Genomic DNA, 22,916 nt, shown 5'->3' with positions numbered 1-22,916 from the left:
TTTTATATTTTCCTATGATTCTATGATATTGTACTTTAAATTCCCGTATTTTCTAGCACACAGCATGCCCCCATACATAATATACATCCTGTTTATAAGATGCAGGATGAAGAAAAAGAAGTATTCTTTACAAAAACCAAGTAGCAGCAGCTAGAGAGCTGAGCTTGCTACCAGAGACCTGCACCAGATGGGGCCCATAGACTGACTGGGCATGCTAGGAGTATCGCAATATGCTGGGTCTGGCCCATATGCTAAGTGACCCCATGCACTGTATCTGACTCCACATGCCAGGTCTGACCCCATGTGCCATCCTTAGCTACAGACCCTGGGTGCTGGCACAATGCAGTGTGCAGACCCAAGTTATCTGGCCAAGGGGATCCCCACAGGTCCAGACATTTGGTGGTGGAGAAGGCATGCCCATGTTAATTGCCATGGCTCCTAGAGCCACCATTCCCCTGCCACCAAAATCTGGACTCCTGGGAATCCGGTTTTCTGACATATAATCCACACCTCAAGTTTCACCAGCTCATTTTGATGAAAAATGTCACTTTTTATGAAGTGCAAATTATATGCAAGACAAATATGGTACTTTAGTAGTAACTGGAAAGTATTACTATATTAGACTAATACTTTCAAGATGTTTTAAATATATGATCAACCTTCTGCTGCCAAAAAGATTCCTTTGGTGGTACTTCATTGCCAAAGGAAAAGCAAGTATTCTCCTCTCTCTGCACCTAAGAATTTCACTTTAGGGTCCTCAGTAAAGTGAGCCTGGTGAAGCTATATAAACCCTCTACTGACAGCACAAGATCTAGGGCTATGTGAAGCTTTGGTCACTGATTTGATTCGGTGGAGATTCGGCCCAATTCAGTGGCCAAATCTCCAAATCGAATCAGGAGACCCTTTAATCTCTTTGAATTGAATCAGAACCCTCAGAATCAATTCAGAGAGATTCGGAAAGATTCGGCGATTCGGACATAGACACAGCTTTAAAAGTTTTTTCTACATGCCACAAGGTACCAGACGGCTTGTGAATGCTTCAGTGCTGAAGTGGATGGAGCATCCCACAAGAGCAGGGGGGAGGTCCCCAGTGCACTCAGCAGCAGACTCAGAAGTGGACCAGAAGCACATCCAGTCCACTTCCGGGTCTGCTGGGGAGCACGCTGGGGGGGCCCTGTGCCTCCCTGGCTCAGCGACTGGTGCTTCCTGGGTCTGGGGGAGCACCTGGCATCCCCCCACAGCTGATCACTGAGCTGGGGGGCTGCAGGGATAGCCCCCCACACACTTCCCGGTGGACCTGGAAATGGACCCAAGGTACTTCTGGTCCACTTCTGGGTTCACCGCCAAGCATGCGGGCAGCTCCCCTGCACTCCTGTGGGATGCTCCATCTGCCCCATCATTGCAGTGTTCACAAGCCACTCCTGGTACCTCCAGGTATGGAGAAAAAACATTTAAAGCTGTGCCTATGGCCGAATCGCTGATTCTCCAAATCATCATCGAATCTGCAGATTCAGATTCATCCGAATCAAATCGGGGACAGTGATCCGAATCAACTAATTGAATCACTGTCCCCAATTCGGGCTGAATCTGAATCAAATAGGGCCCATTTCATACACCGCTACCAAGATCAACCTCTCTACCCCAAATCTACAAGATTGTAACTTATTAGATGCCAGATACAGACATTACACTTTTTCTGGTTTAGGTGGTTGGAAACCAGTTTATACCTGTAATGAAACAGAAGCTTAGAGCATACAGACTGGTTTAAAAATGATCAATCCTGGTTTAAGATGAATCTGAATCAATGTAGTATAAGACTTAACTGATTTTGGTTAAACCAGTATAGCGAATTTCAGTACCAGATCCCCTCCCAACTCAACTTAGGTTGTTATCTGCCGGCATCTCAGGGGCCTTTGGCCCTCTGCCCCACTACCTCTCCCTCACAGAGAGATGAGCTAGCAGTCATCAGGTGCTTGGCTGCTCTGGGCTGTCATAGACCCGAGCCAGCACAGACATAGGTAGTCAGGGAGCGGAAGGGGCACTTTCACTGGGCAGTGGGGACACGAACACTCCATAAAAGCAAGGATCAGGCCCCTCAGAGCTTGGCACCAGTGGGAGTTGATAAGATATGCTGGGCAGCCCAGAAAGCTTGCACCAGGGGCTTAATGCTCCATAGAAAGAAGGAGCAGGCCCATCAGAGCCCGATCCTTCCTTCTATGGGGCTAGACCATTCCTGATTGGTTGTCACACACACATCCCACACCCCTCTGCTGTCAATGGAGACCCCTCCCTGTGCCTACCCTTAGGCATCCAAGAGAGCCTCAGAGGGGGTCACTATAGCATGCTCGCAGCCCAGCCAGAAGCAGCATGCGGGAGTGTTTCATGGTGACCTCCCTCGAGGATCTCCTGGAAGCCTAGGGCTGGGCACAGGGGGAGGGTCCATGGTGACAGCAGGGGGTTGGGAGCACATGCCTGACAACCAGTCAAGCATGGCCCCCACACAGCTGCCCTCTGCTGCCCTCAGCAAACTCTGGCAAACTGGGCAGTGTGTGGAAGTGCCCCTGCCTTCTGGCCTGAGCCTATGCAAGCATCTGCCTGCCCCACCTCCTCCACCATAAAGGTGAATTAATATTCTATTAGTTCTCAATCCAATCTACACAGCTTGGAGAAACCCACATAGATTGATCAATTCTGCCTTGGGTTTTTTGAACATTTGTACTTGGCCTAAGAGTAAGCCATGAGTCCATTTGGACAGATGCCAACATATTTTCCCTGATTTTTCTGTCCAAAACTGAAGTAGAGGCTTTTAACTAGGCAGAACATAAAAAAGACAGGCTCTTTTTCCTATCCAGGTTGTCTTAAAAGCTCTATTCAGACTGTGTTTACCCAGAAAGCTAAGGAAAACAAACAGAAATATCTATTCAGACAGTATCTAGATTGGGGTGAAACAAACCTTCTGGCCTCTACATACAGGAATGCTCAGAGTTCCCCAATTTACTTAATCTTTGTAAAGGAGAATACAGACAGACTAACAGTCTTCAGCTGCTTTGCAACCTTGCCTCTTAACCACTCTCAGCAAGAAGACCCAGAGCTTCCAGCCACAGCCACGCCTATTTCCCTCGGGTAACCCACTGCATTATACTAACCGATGGAACAGATTACTCACCTCCTATGTACAGGACATAACCCCAGGACAGATTTAGCCTTTCTGCAATACAATCTCACAGGAGTTTGTCCTGAGGCTGACTAGTACCACACAACCATGCACCTCACACTGATTTAATAGCTACAATCTACCCCATCCTATTTTAATGGAGAGGCACATTCTAGTGCACTGATTCTTAACCAGGGTGGAGTGCCTTGACATCCTTTCAAGCATGCTATGGGGTGCTATGCAATGTTTGCACTGTTAGGTGTGTAAACATGACTCACAAGATAAACATAAATATTTCAAAGAGGAATCCATGGTGTAAAAAACATTCTTACCTGTTATGGTCTTTCTGAGTTCTTTGCAGGAGAAGAGTTTCTCTGTTATTTTTGAGCAGTCAAAAAACAAGGAAAAACTAAGAGCTGGCATTTTCCAAGGGGTGCCTCAAATCTACTGAGTGGTGCTTGGGGACTAAAAAGGTTGAGAACTACTATCCTAGTGGCTTGAATACAAGACTTGGTATCAGGAACTCCCAGGCTATAATCCTGGTTCCAGCACTGACTCCCTCCCAGTCCCCTTAGGGTTAGATGAAATGAAGGAGTTTGCTGAAAGTATGACTTAAGCAATTTTATTGCTGAAGTCCAAAATTATAATCCAAAAAGAAAGGCTTCACTCAACCACTGACTGACTCTCTCAAAGATAGAAACACTCACATCTGTGCTGCCATAAGAAGTTTTATGGCAGTAAGAAATGAAAGCAAACAGATATCCATACCTTCTGTTGCACCAAAAAGGCTGAAATCTGTGGCTATTACAGAAAGTAGTGTTAAATTGGACCACTTTATTTCAGCCCACATCTGTTTGCCTATGGTGAAGGAGCTTGGGCAGTGTGAAGCTGCCCAGGTTCTCCAGCCTCCCTGGGTTTGAGAGACCTGGTCCTGTACACTCTAGGAACTTCCAGACAGAATCAGCCCCATCAAGCCTTTGGAATACCTGCCTTACTTCCCTTGCTTACCCATATGTGTCCCTCCAGGGGCTTCAGGGTATGCATCTGCAAGCAGGGGTTCCTCGCTTGCAGACACACACCTAGTACAGTGAATGGGGAAATCCCAACCCAGAGTTCATTCCTGGCAGCAGCACAGAGCACAGGCTGCAAACACAGAGCAGAGCCCCCTATGGAAGTTCCCCCACCTCCACACTTGCAGCCCAGTGCAAGGAAATCCATTGCAGAGGGATTATCCCATGCATACCTGTAAACACAGAGCAGGGAATGGAATTCCCCTCAGGCATATCCTCTTCACACATATTTGTGAACAGGAATGGGAGGAAATTTGCTTGACGATACACCAGTGGGGAAATCCCCTGCAAGGGAATTCCCCCACTCTCCAACTGGGGGTGGGGGGCATGTCTATAAGAAGGGGTTTTTCCCCTGCTTGCAGACACACCACAAGTTGGGCCATTGCAACCAGGAAACATCTATAGCGTGGAGGGCCACTCACCCAGTTTTGGCAGGCTGTCGAGGGCCGCATGGGTAGCCCTGCCCCTTGACAGGTGCTCCACCCCTTGACAGGTGCCCTGCCCCCTGGTCAACATCTTGGGACCAATGTCCCATGTCCCAGGGCCAGCACCAGTGGGGCCCAAAGCAGGGCACAGGCTGGCAGAGGTCTGTGGAGCTGGGCTGGGCTGCACCAGCAGGGAGAGCGGGGAGCTGGCCCGGCTTCATAGAGCCCCTGCTGGCTGGGACCCAGTGCTCCTGCCACCCTGCTCTGGGCCCCACTGGCACTGGCCCTGGGACACCGGTGTGGGCCCCGTGCTCCCACTGGCTCCCCGCCCACTTACTTCCAGTGCCCCCCAGCCCCACAGTACAGGTGGGGGGCAGCACACAGCCCTGACCCCCTGCTCACCAGCAGGGAAGAAGCTGGTGCTGAGCATGGGGAAAAGTGGCCCCTCGCCCACCCCATGGCTGGCGCTTGCTGCTGTGCTCCCTCACAGCCCACACAGGGCTGTCCTGCGCAGGCACAGGCAGCCCCACGCAGACTGCGAGTGGCTGCAGTGTGGGGTGCTGGCCACGGGGCAAGTGAGGGGCTGGTTTTCCCCACATTCACTGCCAGCTTGTTACCCGCCCCTGCTGCCAGCTTGGGCTCCACACCAGCTCTGGGCTTGCCCATTGGGGCTACATGCGGCAGCAGCAGCTGCGGCCCCCCCACGTGTCATACCGGGCAGTGTTTGCTGCTGCTGCTGCCCGCCCAGAGCGTGTGCTGGGCAGCCCACAGGTGGTGGTGGCAAACACTGCCTGGTGCGGCAAGTGGGGGGGCTGCAGCTGCTGTCGCTACATGCAGCCCTGACGTGTGAGCCCGGAGCTGCACAGGGCCCAGCCTGGTAGTGGGGCTGGGTTACAAGGTGGTGCTGAGTGTGGATGGGGGAAAGCGTCCCCTCGCCCACCCCATGGCTGGTGCCCCACGCTGCAGCCACTCAGAGCCCATCTGGGGCTGCCTGTGTCTGCTCGGTACAGTCCCGCATGGGCTGTGAGTGGCTGGAGCAGGGAACACCAGCCATGGGGTGGGGAAGGGTCACTTTCCTTCATGCCAGGAGGGAGCAGGGAAGAAGCCCAGGGAAAAGCTGAGCACAGGGAGGGGAAAAGTGGCCCCTCCCCTGCCTCGTGGCCAGTGCTCCCTGCTGCAGCTGCTCGCAGCCCGCATGGGGCTGTCCAGAGCAGGAACAGGCAACCCCAGGTGGGCTGTGAGTGGCTGTAGTGTGGGGTGCTGGGCACGGGGTTGGGGAGGGGCCACTTCCACCCTGCCATGCTCAGCTTTTCCCCAGGCTACTTTTCCCCTGGCTCCTTCCCTGCCTGGGGTACTTCCCTGCCCTTCCTGCCCCACTTCCCCCTTACCTGTTGTTCCAGCACGGGGCAGCCGCATGGTCCCAGGCCAGAAGCCCCCACTGTCATTTTTGACAGGAACCAAGGGCAGAGAAATATTAATTTTCTAAATTTTTTAGGGGCCCTGTGGGCTGGATAGAATGGCCTCACAGCCAGATCTGGCCCACAGACTGTATTTTGCCCACCCCTGATCTATAGATACCCCTGAAGTGTAATCAGCTGTGCATGACATATTGCAGCACAGTTGATCTCATTTCACCAAAAAAATCTGTTTCCAGCCTTAGAGTCTTGCTTCTGTACATTGGCAAGATCTACATCCCTTCCCCCACTAAAAGCAAACAAACACTGAGCAGCTACGTGCATTTCTCTCCCCTAAAAACACTTGGTATCAAACAACTGCATATCTCTCTGCTTCAATCCAATTGTTCTCAGAACACACTAATGAAGAACAATGGGATGAGGCCCCACCAAAAATGCAACCATGCCTGTTTTCTATTAAAACATGGCTGGCGATGGTATCATCCACCTTTACTATATTATTGGTTAGTGGTAAGAATATGAATCCTGGAAGTGAGACACCTAGGTTTAGGGTGTGTACAGAAGTTGCTTTTTTCACTATTTAAAGTGCTTTATTGCCATGATGTAACAGAAGTGTATGGCTTTACAGCACTTAAAAATGGGTGCAGTGCTTTAAATTAACCCTTGTTAAATGAGGCACTCAATTGGAAGCGCTGTATTGTACAGCATTTTAGCAACCTACAAGGTGCAGACAGAAGTGACAATTTTCACCAGATTTGACTCCTGAAAGTCCTTTATAACTGTGACCAAACACAAGTGCACAGCTGCAGAGTGCTTTAAAAAGGCCTAATCCTGTGACAATCTGAAACCTCATTGCATGAGGGTTCAGATGAAGACAATCCAAAATAGAGCACCTTCAGGAACTCGTGTCTGCACATGCCAGGAACAGGTCTGACCTGATGCAGCTCAGCCCTGCTACCAGTGCTGTCTTCAGAGGGCGTTCAGTCTGGGATTTTTTCAGCCAGTGCTAGAGGATGGATTGGAGCCCCCCTGAGGTGGGCCCAGAGTGCTTTAAATGACTTATGTATCTTGGTCAAATTTCTGACCAGCAGAGAAGCCCCAGGAGTCTGGAGAGCACCCCCTGCCACCTAGCCTGAAAAGTGCAGGGAGGCTCAGAACCACCCCCTCTTCTCCCCTCCCTGCACCAAACACTGCACTTCTTTCATGTTTAAGACAGCTGTAATTTTATAGTGCTATAACAAGTGCTCTAAATTACAGCACTGTAAAACATGCACAGAGCACTTCTGTACATATCCTAAGTTCCTATGTCAGATGAAAGAAGATCAAATACAGAACTCTACCTTTCAGATGAGTGACCTAAAAACAATCTATAAACTAACTTTTGTAGGAACAAGCTCCTCCCTCCTTCCTATTGTAGCAGTGCAACTAAAAATGTCAATACTCATGGGATCAGAGACCCTGGCACTAAGTGATTAGGACACTTATCAGGAATAAGGGAGACCTGGGTTCTGGTCCACATTCCCAGGCGAGCTTATATATTTTACCCAATGGTCATTTCATGTGAAATATTTAAATTGTCTTCATAGCAGCCTCCAGAACACAGCAGTTCCCTTCCCCCTCCCATGGAGTATCCTGACTACTTGTACCCTTTCCTTCTAGCTCCAAGAAATCTGTACTCCTTTCTGCATGGTAATCCTTCAGTAGGAGAGGTAACTGTAGTGATAGAAGTTATAATTTAGAGATGCTCCCTAACAGGAGACTGAGGGATTTGGGAATTGGGAGATGGTCCCTCAGTTAAAATGCTGTGTGCCAGCCAGTTAGAAAGACTAGAGGACTGTAGAGACTTGCCTGCTCCTCCACAAGTAAAACTTGTTCACATAATTCTATATTTATTGAACCCAGTAATCGCTATAGTAGCAAGTGCCCGCACCACAACTGAGCTTCTGAATTGGTGGTTAGAGCACTTTACAAGGAGGCTGAAGATGTAGGTTTGATTCTGCCTTCCTAGGTGACTGCTGTAACTACTAATCCATTATAATAAAAATAAGCAAGAAGTCCTCCTATGATGTTTTTTATGGGTGACCTGATCTTGTCAGAATTTGTTAGGTGTGATCTAGGCAAGCCAATTCAAATGCACCCCTCAGATCCTGCCCTACCTTGTCCACGGAATCCACTTGACCTTACAAAGGAGAGAGGTGTCCAGACTAGGACACTTATGAACATACTGAGAACCCTGGGTGCCTAGTGAGACTAGGCCTGATCCATTTGGTATATGTTGTGATCTCAGCTTGTCTAGCCTATTCTTGTTGCTTAGAGTACTCACTTGGGAGGTAAGAGGTTTGGGTTTGAAACCTATCAAAGGATGATATAAGATCTGGATCTCCTACTTCCTGGGAAAGTTCTCTAACCACTAGCCTATTACATAAAAAAGAGAGAATCACTACTTCTTCTTCCAGATGAGTTTTGAAAAAAAGGAATCACTTTTGCCCATATCTTGGAAGTATAATTATAGGTGATTCCTATCAGGGAAGATGCTGAGTGGATGGAAGCACTTGCCTACAGCCATGAGTTAAGGCACCAAATCCTAGAGAGGATCAGGGTTTCACTGTGTTTAGTATTTCCTAATGGATAGCATAAGCATTCCCTGGGTAAGAGTTCTAGGGACAGAAGTTACACATAAACCAGTGTAAGTGATCAGAAACTGGTTTAAACCTGTAACAGAACAGAAGCTTAGTGCACATAAACCAGTATCAAAATGGCTGAAATGGGTTTAAGACAAACCTGGTTGAATGTAGTATCAGACACAACTGATTTGGGTCAAACCAGTTTATGAAACATCTGTCCCAGACTCCTTCCTGGTTCAAGTTAAATCAAAGTATCCCAGCATGCTTCACAGCCCTGGGCTAGGCAGTCTGCTTCAAAAAGCAGGGCTGGATCTGCCGCTCTGCTCCCTAGCGGGAGCAGCGAGAGCTGGCTGACAAGGGGGGAGCAGCTGGGAATGCAGCCCAGTCTATGGTGGGGGGGACTTCCCCCAGGCAAATCCTGGCTGAAGTTTGGGGCCGGGGGGGAGTTAAATGCTCCTTCCCCCATTCAAACTTACTGCTGGCTACAACTGCAGACTACATATCTCAGTGGTACTTGGAAGCAGGAAAAGGAAGTGATGAGCAACCCTGCAGAGTCCTACTGCTGTAATTCTGGACTGCAGATCCCAGATACCTTATGGGCAGGAGAAAGAGGAAGTGAACACACAGCCAGAGAGCCATGCAGTAGCACCCCCTGGCTTCTGGCCTGCAGGTATGTGGCTGCATTTCCTGAATCAAAGGTAAATGTCTGTTCACTTCTGTTTCAATTTAATCTGTGCCGTTCAGACTAACCTGCAAAAACTGAATCAATTCCGCCTCGGGCTTTTTGACTTTCTGTACCTAGCCCTTGAGGTTGTAAATCCCAGTCTGGGACACCTAACTTCCTATACACTATGTGGAGCCTAGGTGCCTAACTCAGGAATCTGGATTACCCTTTAAAGCAATGGTTCCCAACCTTTTTTTTTTCCCATGACCCGCTGCTGGGAGTGGAGTGCAGTAGCTATGATGGCAGTGGCCCAGGGGCAGGGGTGCTCCCAGCACACAGTGCAGCTCATCGTTTGTATGCGGTGTCCCCAGCATTGCCCCCACGACCCTCATTTGGGTTGCAACCCAGGTTTGGGAACCGCTGTATTAGAGGCTGGGCACCCAAAAATGAGGTGCTGCAGCACCTAACCAGTAGGCATATAGCACATAAGTCCTTTATTGAATCCAGCCCTTGTTGCCTGAAATGGGATCAGGATTTGCCCCCACCCTGGCAAACAGTATGATTTGCTTCTATCTGAAATAAAGGTGACATCATACAAGTTCAATGTAAGGATCTATGTTTTTTGGGAATGGCCAAGATTGCTCTTTTTTGTTGAATATTGGTACCATATTTGAATATTTCTGGACAAGCGGTTCTGTCTGGTGTTTTATTAGTTTTTTAGCTTGACATCTGTCTTAAGTATAAATATACTAAAAACTACTGATGTTTCTGATCTGGGAGAACAATTACTAAACCACGCTTAGTAAAACGTCACCTTCCAAACAAATTTTAGCTTTGGATTTAATTTGTGTAAGCACTTTAAAGAGAATTTGTCTCTAGGCAGAATGTTAAATGCTGGTTTTGAGCAGACATATGGAAGTACTGTTGCCTGTAATCACTTAGGTTTTTTTAGTAGCACAGTTCAATTTAATTTTTACAAAATATGTTTAGATGCTGAGTTTCAGTCAAGCTTCAGCAATGAGAGTTACATAGTGCCAGAAAATGTAATCTGCTCTGGCCAAACAGCAGTAACTGAAATATATTGTAATGGATGCTATTAAAAAGTAAACATTTTCCAACTGTTACAGCATATGTTGTCTGTGGTACCACATTATTCCCCTAAACTCAAAATAGGAAAGAACTGCATAATGCCAGAGATCACTTTGCAGAACCATAATTGTTTAATAGCAACTGACATACCATCTAATAAGCTGGTGTTCCAAGTCTAGTTTCTAATGGAAATTCATCCTAAAAGCTATGGAATTCCCACCAGCAGTCATGCTAAAGAGCGAAAGAGTATTAAAAATGATTTACATCCCGTCACATTGTTGCATCATATGGACAGGGTAATGAAGAGCAGAACAGTTTACTCAGGTTTTGCCTGCTTGGATTTAAAAAACAAACAAACAAAAAACAAACAAACAAGCCAGACCAACTTTGTACTCCACGGCTTCAAAATCTACATCTTTACAAGCAAAAAACAATGCATTACCACCCTCATGTCACTTGAAGTATTAACTATTGAAAATCTATTCACCGCTACAAGTGAATTTGAAGTTGGGGCCTGTGAGCTCAGATATAACATTGGATATCTTGCCTCAACTGATGTTTCAGTGGATACTTGTGATATTAAAAAACATTTCCATCAGTATAAAGACTATCTGCGTCTCACTGGTTACTAGGTATTGGCCTCTTTTAAAAGGAGAAAAATATAAATACAGATATAGAGCTGCCATTTTACTTCTCTGGAACATATATGTATGAAAGGGCATCTTCATTTAGGAATTCAGTTTACCCATGTGAATCTGAGATAATGGAAAGCAGTAGACAAAATAAAGCAATCTCTCTTCTGTCTCCATGTTATGCTTCTCTATTTTTGTGTTCTCTTCATCCTGAACCATTGACTTTGCTTTAGGACCTGACTGATCGAAAGCTTTGCCCATTATTCCCTGAAGGATTCTGCACTATGAAGAGCAGCATTGATCTGTAGTAAGCAATGGTAACACTGCAACATAACCATCAGAGATGTATTCATTTGTTGATCATGACAAATCAATACTACATTCTCAGCTACAAATACATTCTACTCAGTGTTGTCTTAGCAGGACCTTTTCACACAACTTTCATCATCCACCAGACATGAAAAGTCAGAAATATCAGTGCAACAATATTTCCCTTTCCTAAGATGACACAAGGTACTGTCTCTCTCACATGTATTTTACAATAGTTACTTGCTTGCTCAGCATGTACTTACAGATACAGCATTGTTCTTTTTTTCCCCTTTGTTATCTATATCACAATCTACAACCTCAATTTTAACAAGAAAAATGATATATTCTTATTATATAGCCCATTTTGCTCATAATAGAAGTCTGAATATTTTTGCCAATATGTAATGTTTTTGCAATATTATTTCTTATGAAACGTCTGGCTATCATAGCCAGTCTATATAAGAAGTTCTGCATGTTGACTGTCACGCTGATAGCTGGGTAAGTTGAAAGCAAAAATAATCAATTAAATTCTAGAGTTCCAGGCCAAAATAATCTACCTTGGAGCAAGTAAAAAGTTGTATGCAGGTGCCACAGTCTGTTGGCTGTCTCATATATTGTACCAGCAATCCCAGTATGCACTGGGAGGAAAAAGTAACAGAAATGTAAGGTTGTAAGAACATGAAGAGGTCATCCAAACCAGCCCTCTGCTCTGAAGCAGGGGCCCTATATCTAGGACATTCCTGACAGATGTTTGTCTAATTTGTCCTTAAAGCTTTCACTGACAAGGATCCCACAGCCTCCTTAGGTAGCCTGTTATAGTGCTTAATTATCCTTGTAGGTAAAAAGTTTTTCCTCCTAATTTCTAACCTAAATCTCCATTTTTACACATCAAGCTATTTACTTCTTAGCCTACTGTCAACAGTTGCAGAGAATGATCCCTTATTGCCTTCTGTATAATTTACATACTGAAAGAGTGCCTCTCTTTGGTCTTTGATTTTCTAAACTAAATAAACATTAATTCTTTTACCTTTCTTCATGGTTTCTAAGCTTTCTATAATTTTTGGCTAGGTACAGATTGCACATAATCTGGACTAAGTGCTTAGAAATCGAACCAAACCTGTAACTATACAGATGTTCAGGGCATGTGGTCTGGACTAAAAATGGCAGAACCCAGACTAAAATAGTTCTAGATCAGTGACACTCAAATGTACTAGATTTAGGTTAATCCAGAGCATCAAACTTCTGTATCATATCCACTATCAAATCAAGTTAGTTCGCTGCCCTCCAGCATCCCAGGCTGCTTTGCAGGCCCATGCTAACCTCCCCTGGCAGGGCAGTGTATTGGAACTCGGCCCATGCTCAACTGCTCTGGCCAAGCTCCCAGTCAGCCTTTCCCCCAGGCTTTCACAGTACCAAGCCAAAAAAGTTTCTGTCCCCAGTCCTGCCTCCAGCCAGCTAGCCTGGTGATAGAGGTGCGAATGCTGGCAGCTGTGTCCTTGCATGAACCCTGTGCCAGGTATGGAGAGCCCCCCTCCTGCTGCTCTGTCCTGCAGGGATACAGATGCAGAGACACATCCCCGCCTGGCTGCAGATGACAGATTCCTGTGCCTGACAGAGCAGTGGTGGGGGCAGGGGACTGCTTCCCCATGTCTGGCAGCCAAGCAGGGGTGGCCTGCCCATTTGGCTGCACTCGGGAGTCTCTGACAGCCCAGGGAGCCAGCAGGATATGCTGGGAAGCATGAGAAAACACCCCCAACCGCCTGAGCTCAGCCAGCGCAGCCTGCATTCTCCCACCCCATCAAAGGGCAAATGTATGTTCTGTGCATGCCCAGACTAACCCAGTCCGCTTAGAGAAACCCATATAAGTTAGTCCGAATCTGCCCCAGAATTTTTGAACGCCTGTACCTAGCCTTTGTTGCTCTCCTCTAGACTCTCCAGTTTGCCTACATCTTTCTTAAACTGTGATGTCCACACCTGGACACAGAAAACCCATGCTATTGCCTTACTACTGTTGAGGAGAGTGCAATAGATATCTCCCATTGTTGCACATAATGCTTTGGTTATACCACAGAATTTTGTCTATCTTGCAATAGCATCACATTGTTGATTTATTTCAGATTGTAGATCCCCACATCCTTTTCTGTGGTACTACTGCCTTGTCCTTATTGCTCACTTTATGTTTGTGCCTTTGATTGTTCCCTTCCTAAGTATTTTGTACTTAGTCTTTTTAAATTTAATCTCACTCATTTTAAATAACGTCTATAATTTCTCCAGGTTGCTTTGAATTTTATCCCTCTTCTTCAAAGTTCTTGCAACCCAACCCAACTTGTGTTATCCTGAAAGCCTCTGTTTCTTCACTCCAGACCATCATTCAGCTCTTTTAATTCCCTACAGCCTATGCAGGCAGCAAACAGCTCAAGTACTCATAGTCACAGCAGTGCTTTCATTTCCTTTAATGCACAAACTATCCCTGGAATCTGAATTTGACAGCTCCTCATGGCTCAGAACTCAAAATGCTTTAGAGCAGGGCTGTCCAACTTGCAAGCAGCTGGGAGCCACATGCCCCACAGGCCACCCCAGCAAGGGCTGCATACCACGCAGGCCATACCACGGCGAGCCACTGGCCCATGGACCACACACCGTGTGGATGCTCCCATTTCTCTGTATGCCTGAGTGATCCCCACAACTGTAGCACTGTGTGCCCACATGCTCCCCCACCCTGATGCAGCACCATGTGTCCCCAAACTCCCCCTTCCTTCTCCAGGGTAGGGGCAGGAAGAAGCAGACGGAGGAGAGAGGAGGCATCCAGAGCTCTCAGCTGCTGTTGCAGCTGGAGCAATAGAGGGAGCAGTAACTGGGCATGAGCCCAGGGGGCACAGCTTAATCCCTATGCCATTTGGAAAGCCCTGCTTTAGCATACTTTGTAGGCAAATAAAAAGCTATGCAGCTGGAGAATCTAACAAACTGTCCTCTTTCAAGTTGTGCTTCTCAAATCATGCTTTTTTTCTTTCATTCTTTCAAGCCTAAGTGGCCCAGAGAAGGAATTCTAGTTCAGCTATGCTTGAGTTATATACACATTTAAGTAGATAGGAATAAATCCTAAAATGTTTTGACATTGTTTGTTCTTAGCTTCCAAAATCATAGTACAAACATCTTAACTATAAAACATTGCCTGAGGTACATTATGATTACCCTAAACCAAAACAATTCTGTTTCCTGGCAGTGTTAATAAACCTGGGCAGGGCACTACACTACCATAGCTGTTCTGCTTCCAGAACCTAAGCTAGCTCATTCAACATGGCACTTCATTATGCTGTGGAGATGTGTCCTATGTTGTATACAGTAGTACTATTGTTTCAGGTAGTGAACGTGAAAAGATTCCAGCATGAGGAATCTATAGATTTTGTCATTTTTGCATTTTAAGAGAAGGTTGAGTCAGGTGCATTTCTCAATCCCCCAGTCCCATCATGATGGTGTAGTTGTCTGCCAGTTTTAGAGGGTTTTGTTTTGTTTAGTTTTTAAAAGCATGACTTTCAAAATTGCTTTAGAAACAGAAAAGCTTAATGTTGTTGATTGTATAGATACACAGTCAACTTTTTCCTTCTGTATATGTCTATATATTTCCTTATGCAGAAAAGTCATTTTACTGGCAGATTTTAAGGTTTATTTAATAAACTAATCATACATGTCAGTTGATTCCAATGATTTACATCATGTAGAAATAGAACATCTTAAGTAACACATGTGCAATAAAAGCAAACAGATGTTTGCAGTCTAACCACTGCAGCTAATAGAGATGGTATGGCTCTGTATCAAAGGCAAAAACACAATGCATTCAGAATTGCCCACTTCAGTTTTAACTGCAGCTGCATAGCTTTAAATTAGCAACCAATAGGATGTCCCAAACCTCTTTGCAACATATTTCCATACTTAAGGTAAGAATTTATAATCAATTACTAATACTTTAACTCCTCAGCTAAAATAGGGTTCAAATTTCATGTAAGAGCAACTAAGATACAAAAGGAATGGCATAAACAATTATTTGTGTTACAGAACTAATACATGAAGAGCACAGTTGCTACTTCATAACTAGAAAAATTTAAACACATGCCAAAAAATCTCTCCTAGAAGAGACTGCCCCCAACCAGAACTAGGAAACCTAGCACCAGTGAGAGGCATGCATATGAATAGAAAGTCACTGTTCTAGAGACATAAAAAATGATTCCCCCTATGGTATGACAAAGCAAGACTGTTCTTGTCCTGTTAGCATGACAGAACTTTTCACTACAACAGACACAGATGCCTGGTTTCATTCATATTCTTGAATGCAATTTCTCTTACACTTAACCAAAGCTAAAATTAAACAAAACTGCATGGTAAAGAACATGGATCACATCTAAAAACAGACACTGCCTACTGTTAATTTTCCTTTGAATTTTGAGATACTGAAGGCTACCATCATGTATGAATTCAGGAAATAGAAAAATCTAAACCAAAAGAAATGTCTTGCATGTAAGTTGGGAAAAATTAAAGTGCTAAGGGTTTATTCTGGTTAAAAATAAACTGTGGGTTAAAATTGGCTTAGGCGTAAGCAAATAGCCTGGTTTTCCAGCTGCTTCCAAAGACTATAAAAGCCTGAGAGCAAAAAAACACACACTGATTTTGCTGGTTGAGGAATTCAGCCAAGAACTTAAGGACATGCTTAATGTTAAACATATACTTAAGTCTCATTGACTTCACCATTGTTGACACAGAAGTTTCTTGGCACTTCTTTTCTTTTGTTGTCCTTGAGCCTCAAGCATGTGCTTGAGTGTTTTGTTGAATCATGACCTAAAGTAGGAGTTGATCACAAAAATTACCAAAAAGTAAGAATTTATAATAATTACATCCATAAATTATTACCAAGAAACTTGTGTGTTAACAAGACAGGCTAGTTTTCTCTGTTACTTATGATTTTAACATAAAAAATATACTTAGTATTATCCAACTTGGTAAAAAATCAAAAACAAAAAATGCCTTCCTAACAGCAGGCGGAAAAAATCAGCTTCTAATCCTGGAGAGTACTCCACACCTTCAGTAGGAACAGAAGGCACTCTAAACCTTGTATGTGGTCCCAAAGTTGTATGCTTTCCAAAACTCTAAATTAGACCTATAAGCCCCTGGCATATGTTTCTCTTAAGAGTCAATTAACCTGTTAATTATGCCTTAAATAGTAACCTGGCCACATGTTCAATTAATGGTGCGATAAAATGGGAAACCAGCCACAAAAATATTTTTTAAAATGTGTAATACTCTTGTGGCTGGTCTCCATTGTGCTTTAAATTAAACAGGTGGCAGGGCCCCTGCCATGTAGGCTGATGCCAACTGAATGGCAAGGCTTGGTTGACGACTCTCCTGTGCTGGCAAGCTGACAGCCATGTGGCTGCACCACACTGTTTCATGGTGCTGAGTCCAAGAAAGCTAATTAGCTGGGTCATCAGATTGACTGCTTAGCCCTGCACCTCTTGGGGTTGTGAAGCAAGGTAATTGACACATCCCAGCCCTGGGGACCCTGGCATCGGGGAGAATTTCCCTGATCCTGGGGTCCCCATGTATCAGATGTTTAAAAACCACATGTACAGCCAAGCTTCACATGAGATTTTCTAACACCCCTGGGCACAGGGCTTTGGAAGCAACTCTAGTACAAGACATGGGAACTTTTCCCCAATCTTGGGGCCTAGGAATGCTGGAGCCTTAAAAAAATAACCATGTACAGCAGGGCATGGGGGTTTCTGACACCCCAGTGCACAGGGCTCTGAGACCGGTCTTAGTGCAGTCCCTGGGCTAGTATAAGGCTACTGACCTGCAGCCTATGTCATTTGGTCAGCTGTACTTAATGTACTAAGCAGGGTTAGCTGAGTCCAAGCCCCTTCCCTCTGATTCTGGGGTTGCTTGTAAGGAATTCAACTAGTACCTGCTACTTCACAACTTACTGGTCTCCAGTCCTTGCACTGGTCTCCTGTCCTAGTAGCTCCTCCTGAATCCCTGATTCCTGGTTAACCCTTCAGCTCAGTGTGCGGACTTTACTTTGACCTCAGTTTGCCTCCTGACCTCTGATCACTGGTTAGTACTCTGGTTCAGTTTTGAACTTTGGGCTCCAGCCCCCACTCCTCAGTTTGGAACTTGGATTGCCCTTGTTCATTCCCAGCCCATGGTTCAACCCCACCAGTCTTTGCTCTTGGCTGCACCAACTAGACCTGATGCCTTTGTCAACCCTGATAGCTGGGACCCACAATTAGTTGACTGACAGTCCCAGCTCCAGGACTATACCAGAGTCTCAAATCAGCTCCAGCACAGTCCTGGAGCTGAGACTGGCTGGTTGTTAGTTCTAGCCCTGGGTCCTCACCAGAGCCTCACTGGCTCTGGTGCCAACCCCAGGCTCAGACTGGCAATTTGCTGATTGGTTGCCTTGGCACCCTGTGGTATCTTGAGATCCTTCCAAGGGTGCCTTTGGATACCACGTAATGTTAGCCCTCTTGGTGTGCAAACATGATTCATAAGCTAAGCCCAGAGATTTTAAATAGGAATCTATAGTGTTAAAATATTCTGACCTGTTATGGTCTTTTTTGGCAATAGGAGAATAGCAGTATTATTTTTAAGTAATCAAAAATTGAGGGAGAACTAAGCTGACATTTTACAAGGGCTGCCTTGAGTCTATTAGAAGTGTCTTGAGTCTAAAAGGTTGAGAACTACTGGAATATAGCTTGGGATAAATACAGAAACAAATACATCAAAATGACAAGTGTACATAAAGCAGAATATTTGAGAGAGAACACAGGATGCACAGAGGCCTCCCTGGCTACATCTATAGCCCAGTAGTTTTCTGAACTTTCCAAGCCAGATAAAAAGAACAGAATGTATGATAGCATTGTTGTTTCACATCTTTATCTCCTAAGGGTTTCATGTTTATGTTTGTAATCCTCTTGCTTTATAAACCTTTTAAATTTAACTATTTACATTTTTTATACCTTGATCAAGCAAATTTAATGTTGCGATTAATAAATCTAAAATAATCATCAGATTTTATCAACAGGAAAAGTTCTGCTTAGCTTGACATTTATTTCTTATATCATCTGAGCACAGCTCATCAAAGATTCATCCTTGGATGAATCTTTTCTCTTGATCAAGGAAAAGAAAAGTTTTTCCTAACTTGAAACTGTCCAGTTCTCTGCATTCTTCATTTTCAGGACTAGAAAACATATATGTTCAGAGGAGCTGGTAATGCAATGCTAGGGTAGGGTTACCAATAGGGAACACAATGTTTCATTCTTATACTGTGGCTTCAGCCTGTCCATCATAACCACATCCATGACACTAGCCAAGTGAGGCTAGTGGATGAGAAAAAACAGTTGTACTAGGAAAAAGTAGTTTAGACTTTGAACTGTATTTTTAAACTTCCTAATCTCTAACCACATCTGCACCATGGCATTTGCAACCAGGATAGCTAAAGCAACAAAAAAAAATTAAACAAAACAAAATGTGTTCTTTCACAAACTCTTATTTCATAAATGTCAACTTCAGACAGACGATATCTTTTCTTTAGCTGAGCTAATACACCCTGTCTATACTTTTTTCTTGTCATTAATCCTAGCAACATTTCAGCCTCATGCAATACAGCACAATCTGCAGAGGTGTTTATAAATGAAATTCCACTAATTTTGACCCCACCCTTCTTGACACCTGTCTCTCTTCAAGCTATTCCTAGAGATGTTGCCTGCAACCCTGCAAATGCTGACGGTTCTTTTCATTAGACATACGCTTCAGGGGAAAAAGGAATTTACTCAGGTCACTTAAGGGCACTAAAATCACACGTGCCATATAAAATACTTACACCAGAAGATGATAGCATAATGGAATGGTAAAACCTTCAACAAAACCCTACAGACAGAATGCAATTAGCAAAGCCTGCTCATCTGTTATGTCAAGATCTCAAGTTACACTTTTGAAAGCCCAGTATTTTCTTATTGAAAAAGTGATAAGCAATATGAAAAGAGAATGTGATGTGCCCATCCTCCTTTGTCAACAGATAGGAGCACTCAGACCTATGCATCTGAAAAACATTTAAAAATGAAAATAAGTAAACAAGGTCATGGCTCTGGAAACTCTTCAATCAAGAAAATCTGTTTTTACAGTGACCTAACTCCCTAGTTCACTGATTACAGAAAAATGTTAATATATCCTGAAGCATTAAAATGTGTGTATTAGAGAGAAAAATATTAGCTACTGTGTTCATTTCTTCTGAAATACAGCCAGAGGCCTCCACTCAAAAAGTGAACACGTTATTTACAAAAACAACAAATGGGCAAGAGTTCTCATGAATTTAATGCATCAGCAATGCTACATTTAGAGATGTACACAAGAATTTTGGACCAAATAACCAAAGTTGTTGCTATAGAGTAATAGCTATAAATAATTTAAGACTTCTCAGCTCTGGCATGCAAACAAAAATTCCAATTCAGTCATGTGTTACAAATCAGACTGTCAAATCAGAGTTGTTCTGTTTCATTTCAGCCCTGTTGCATGTTTAGACACCTAAAGATGGAGCTACAAATATATGCATACAAACAGAAGGCCTTCTGAGCCCTGATACTGAATACCTGCACCCTGCTACCTACATTCAACGTGTTCACTGGCAACATCTTTATCTACCCATGTACTACAAAATATACCCATTTTATAGGCATAGAAGTAGTTAAGGGTGACCTTATCAATAGCACATTCAGCTGAAAGGCAGGAGAGACTAGGGCTCATTTTCCATGCCATCTATAGACATTTTTGCTAGTGCAGGTAAATCATTCAATCTACTTTGCTTCACTTCTCATGTGTAAAATCCAAGATAATACTTCCCTGCCTTATGGGGGTGTTGGGGGAGGAAAAAAAGGCAGTGAGAAACCAAGGAAACAATAATTCTGAATTAAACTGTTGTGGACAATATTTGTTCCTGACCAGAATAAGAATTCTGGGCATCTTTTCCTGCTTTTAAAGGTAGTGTTTTATTTCTAAATTCCACTGCTAAAAATCTCTCATCTGTTCCCCTACCACTGGTACACCAATACAGACTTGCTCAGGAAACTATAAACTGAAGCCAGCCAAAATGGTTTGTGGAAGAGAGTAAAATTCTATAGTCTTTGCTTCTGGTCTACCACTCCCAGTTTTTTTACTGCTTATGAGTTCCATCAAGGCCAATGATACTTTAGAAAAATGAACTTAGTATGTTTTACAGTTGACCAGTGTGTAAGAACTTGATATCTACTTCCCTGGCAGCGCCAATGATACTGTCTGTACTCACAATATAGTATAGCTATTTCATGTAGGTAACCCCCATTTATGCTAAATGTTTAGTGATACATTAAGTATTCTTACATTTTCAAGGTTAGAATTTTGGAAATATTCTATGAATTTCATTTATGAATAAGACACTAAGTGAACATAGGTGAATTTTAAGCTTGCCAGTACCTTATCTTGAATTGTTTTTTTAGCCAAGATCATGTTACAGAAGGTTCCAATTCACCTATCTACCCCTAGATACATTCATAAAATCTAGCAACATTTTAAAAGTAAGCTCTGTTTTATTACTTTTCAATTAACTTTTTAGAAATCTTCTAAATTTTCAGAACTCTGATTGTAGTTTATTTTCTCATCTTGGACTTCAGGAGGGATGGCCGTGCTACATTATTCAAACACACAGGCAAGGTACAGACATTCAAAAAGCCTAAGGCTGATTCGATCTAAGTTATGCGGTTTTCTGTAAGTGGCATAGTTTAAATCAGTAGTGAACAAAACACGCATTTGCCCTGTGGTGGCAGGGAGAGACAAATTCTAGATCAGGTTCTGCCATTTTTAAACCAGTCTATGGATTTTGAACTTCTGTTCTGGATATAGACCGATTTTGTGTGCCGAGCTTCTGTTCCATTATGGGTATAAATCAGTTTTATGGGCTGAATTTATGTTCTGTTACGGGTATAGACCAGTTTCTGATCACTTAGTAAAGGTGGAATGTCTGTACCTAGCCACACATAGCCTGCATGTGCACACAGCCCACACACACACTGCATAGAGTCTAACAATCAAAACTTGGTGAAAAACAATGTGATGATAGTCAACTACTAATTTTGAAGAAATGAAATCATTTTAAAAGCAAACACTGTACCCATTTCTAAGTTTTCTGCACGTGGCTTTCTGTTCTGGAAGATACCACTTGGAAGGGTGAATTAAAGTATCATTCATTCATACCTCTTTTACCATCAGTGCAATAGAACTTGAATGAAGTTCTGCAACTAGTTGTCTCTTTTCAGTAATTGTCCTAACTTGCTGTATAGTACTATTCTGTCAAATAAAAATCTATCAAAGTAGATTCTTTCAGATTCTGATTTTTCATTGCATTGTGACTGAGGTCTTCTTCAAAGAATTTTCTCTTCCCCTCTCTCTGGATTCTGTTCTGAATGTATTGTAAAAAACATCAACAAGATTTGTAAATGTTCCCTTGTTTTAAACCTTGACAATTTTTATTGTAGGATAACTTTTGCTTACATTTGTCAGAACAAAACCCATAGTTTATTTTAAGAACCTCTATATTCCAAATACAGTCAGCAGAAACATTTCAGCTATGCTGATTTAGCTGCATTCATAGAAAACAAAATGAAATAAACTAGAACCTCTAATGAAAAGACATTTCACTTTCTTAAAGAAAAAAGAAAGGCAGCTTTTAAGCCTAAAAATAAAGACTTGCTATGTATGTATGCTGGATATGATCTATTCTGTGGTTTGCAGAGAGTCAGACAATTAATCAAGTATTCTAGCCTTATTTTCAGTTGTAGTTCCCATCTGTATTCCATCAGAGATAAGAAAGTTTGATAATCAGTTTGGTAAAGAAAGGTGTATTCAAATTAGAAGCACATGAAATGTAAGATACATTAAGATAATTGTCCATGCAGATGTTGCTGTACACAAAGGCACAAATTGTCTTGTGCAAGCTGTTTTAAGAATGAACAACAGCTATAAGGACTAGAGTTAATAGTAGCACTCTGCTTTTCTCCTTCCAGCAACAATACCAGTTACAGGCTGCAAGCTGAGACCTACCTGCTCCTCCATTTTTTACTGTCAGTTAATCTTCTCTTCCTGAAGTTCTGGATTTAACAAAAGTTGATAGTTCCTCCAAGTTGGGTGCTTTGTTGCCTGGCTTGTGCTGTTTTTCTCAGGATCAACTGAACTGTAGTCAGTGATTCAGGAAGCTGTGCTGTCCAGCCCTCTGATCACTCCCACTCTCCAGGGTGTGTGCTTACTTGTCTCTCTCAGTCAGACTAAAAACCAGCCAAGCTCATTTAAGTCTAACAGGTTTCCTTATATAGGTAAACACGAATTGCATTCCTCATGAAAGAGTCTAACTGGGAATAAGTTTAACTTAGTTAACTCCACAAACACCAGTTTCAGTGTAGTGAGTTTGTGAGCAAAGCCCTATAAAGCATAAGGCAGATTAATTTAAATCATAGCAAAAC

The 22,916-nt window shown here is 43.6% G+C and overlaps 1 protein-coding gene across 6 annotated transcripts in view; it reads right to left on the bottom strand.

Moving 5' to 3' along the window:
- Nucleotides 1-22,702, bottom strand: part of MID1 (midline 1) — a 395,575-nt gene extending 372,873 nt beyond the window's left edge. For 5 of the 6 annotated variants that reach the window (XM_025202533.1, XM_025202535.1, XM_025202530.1 and 2 more), the window contains exon 1: nt 22,501-22,702. The gene's annotated coding sequence lies outside the window, so the exon portion shown is untranslated. Of the gene's footprint in view, nt 1-3,486; nt 3,508-22,500 lie in introns of all 6 variants that reach the window. The other variant, XM_025202537.1, reaches the window with a different exon arrangement.
- Between the last annotated feature and the right edge of the window lie 214 nt (nt 22,703-22,916).

The sequence above is a fragment of the Alligator sinensis genome, unplaced genomic scaffold (assembly GCF_000455745.1).
Source record: "Alligator sinensis unplaced genomic scaffold, ASM45574v1 scaffold312_1, whole genome shotgun sequence".
NCBI lineage: Eukaryota > Metazoa > Chordata > Crocodylia > Alligatoridae > Alligator > Alligator sinensis.
Note: the sequence above shows the minus strand (reverse complement) of the source record. Positions and strands in the feature narration are given on the sequence as shown.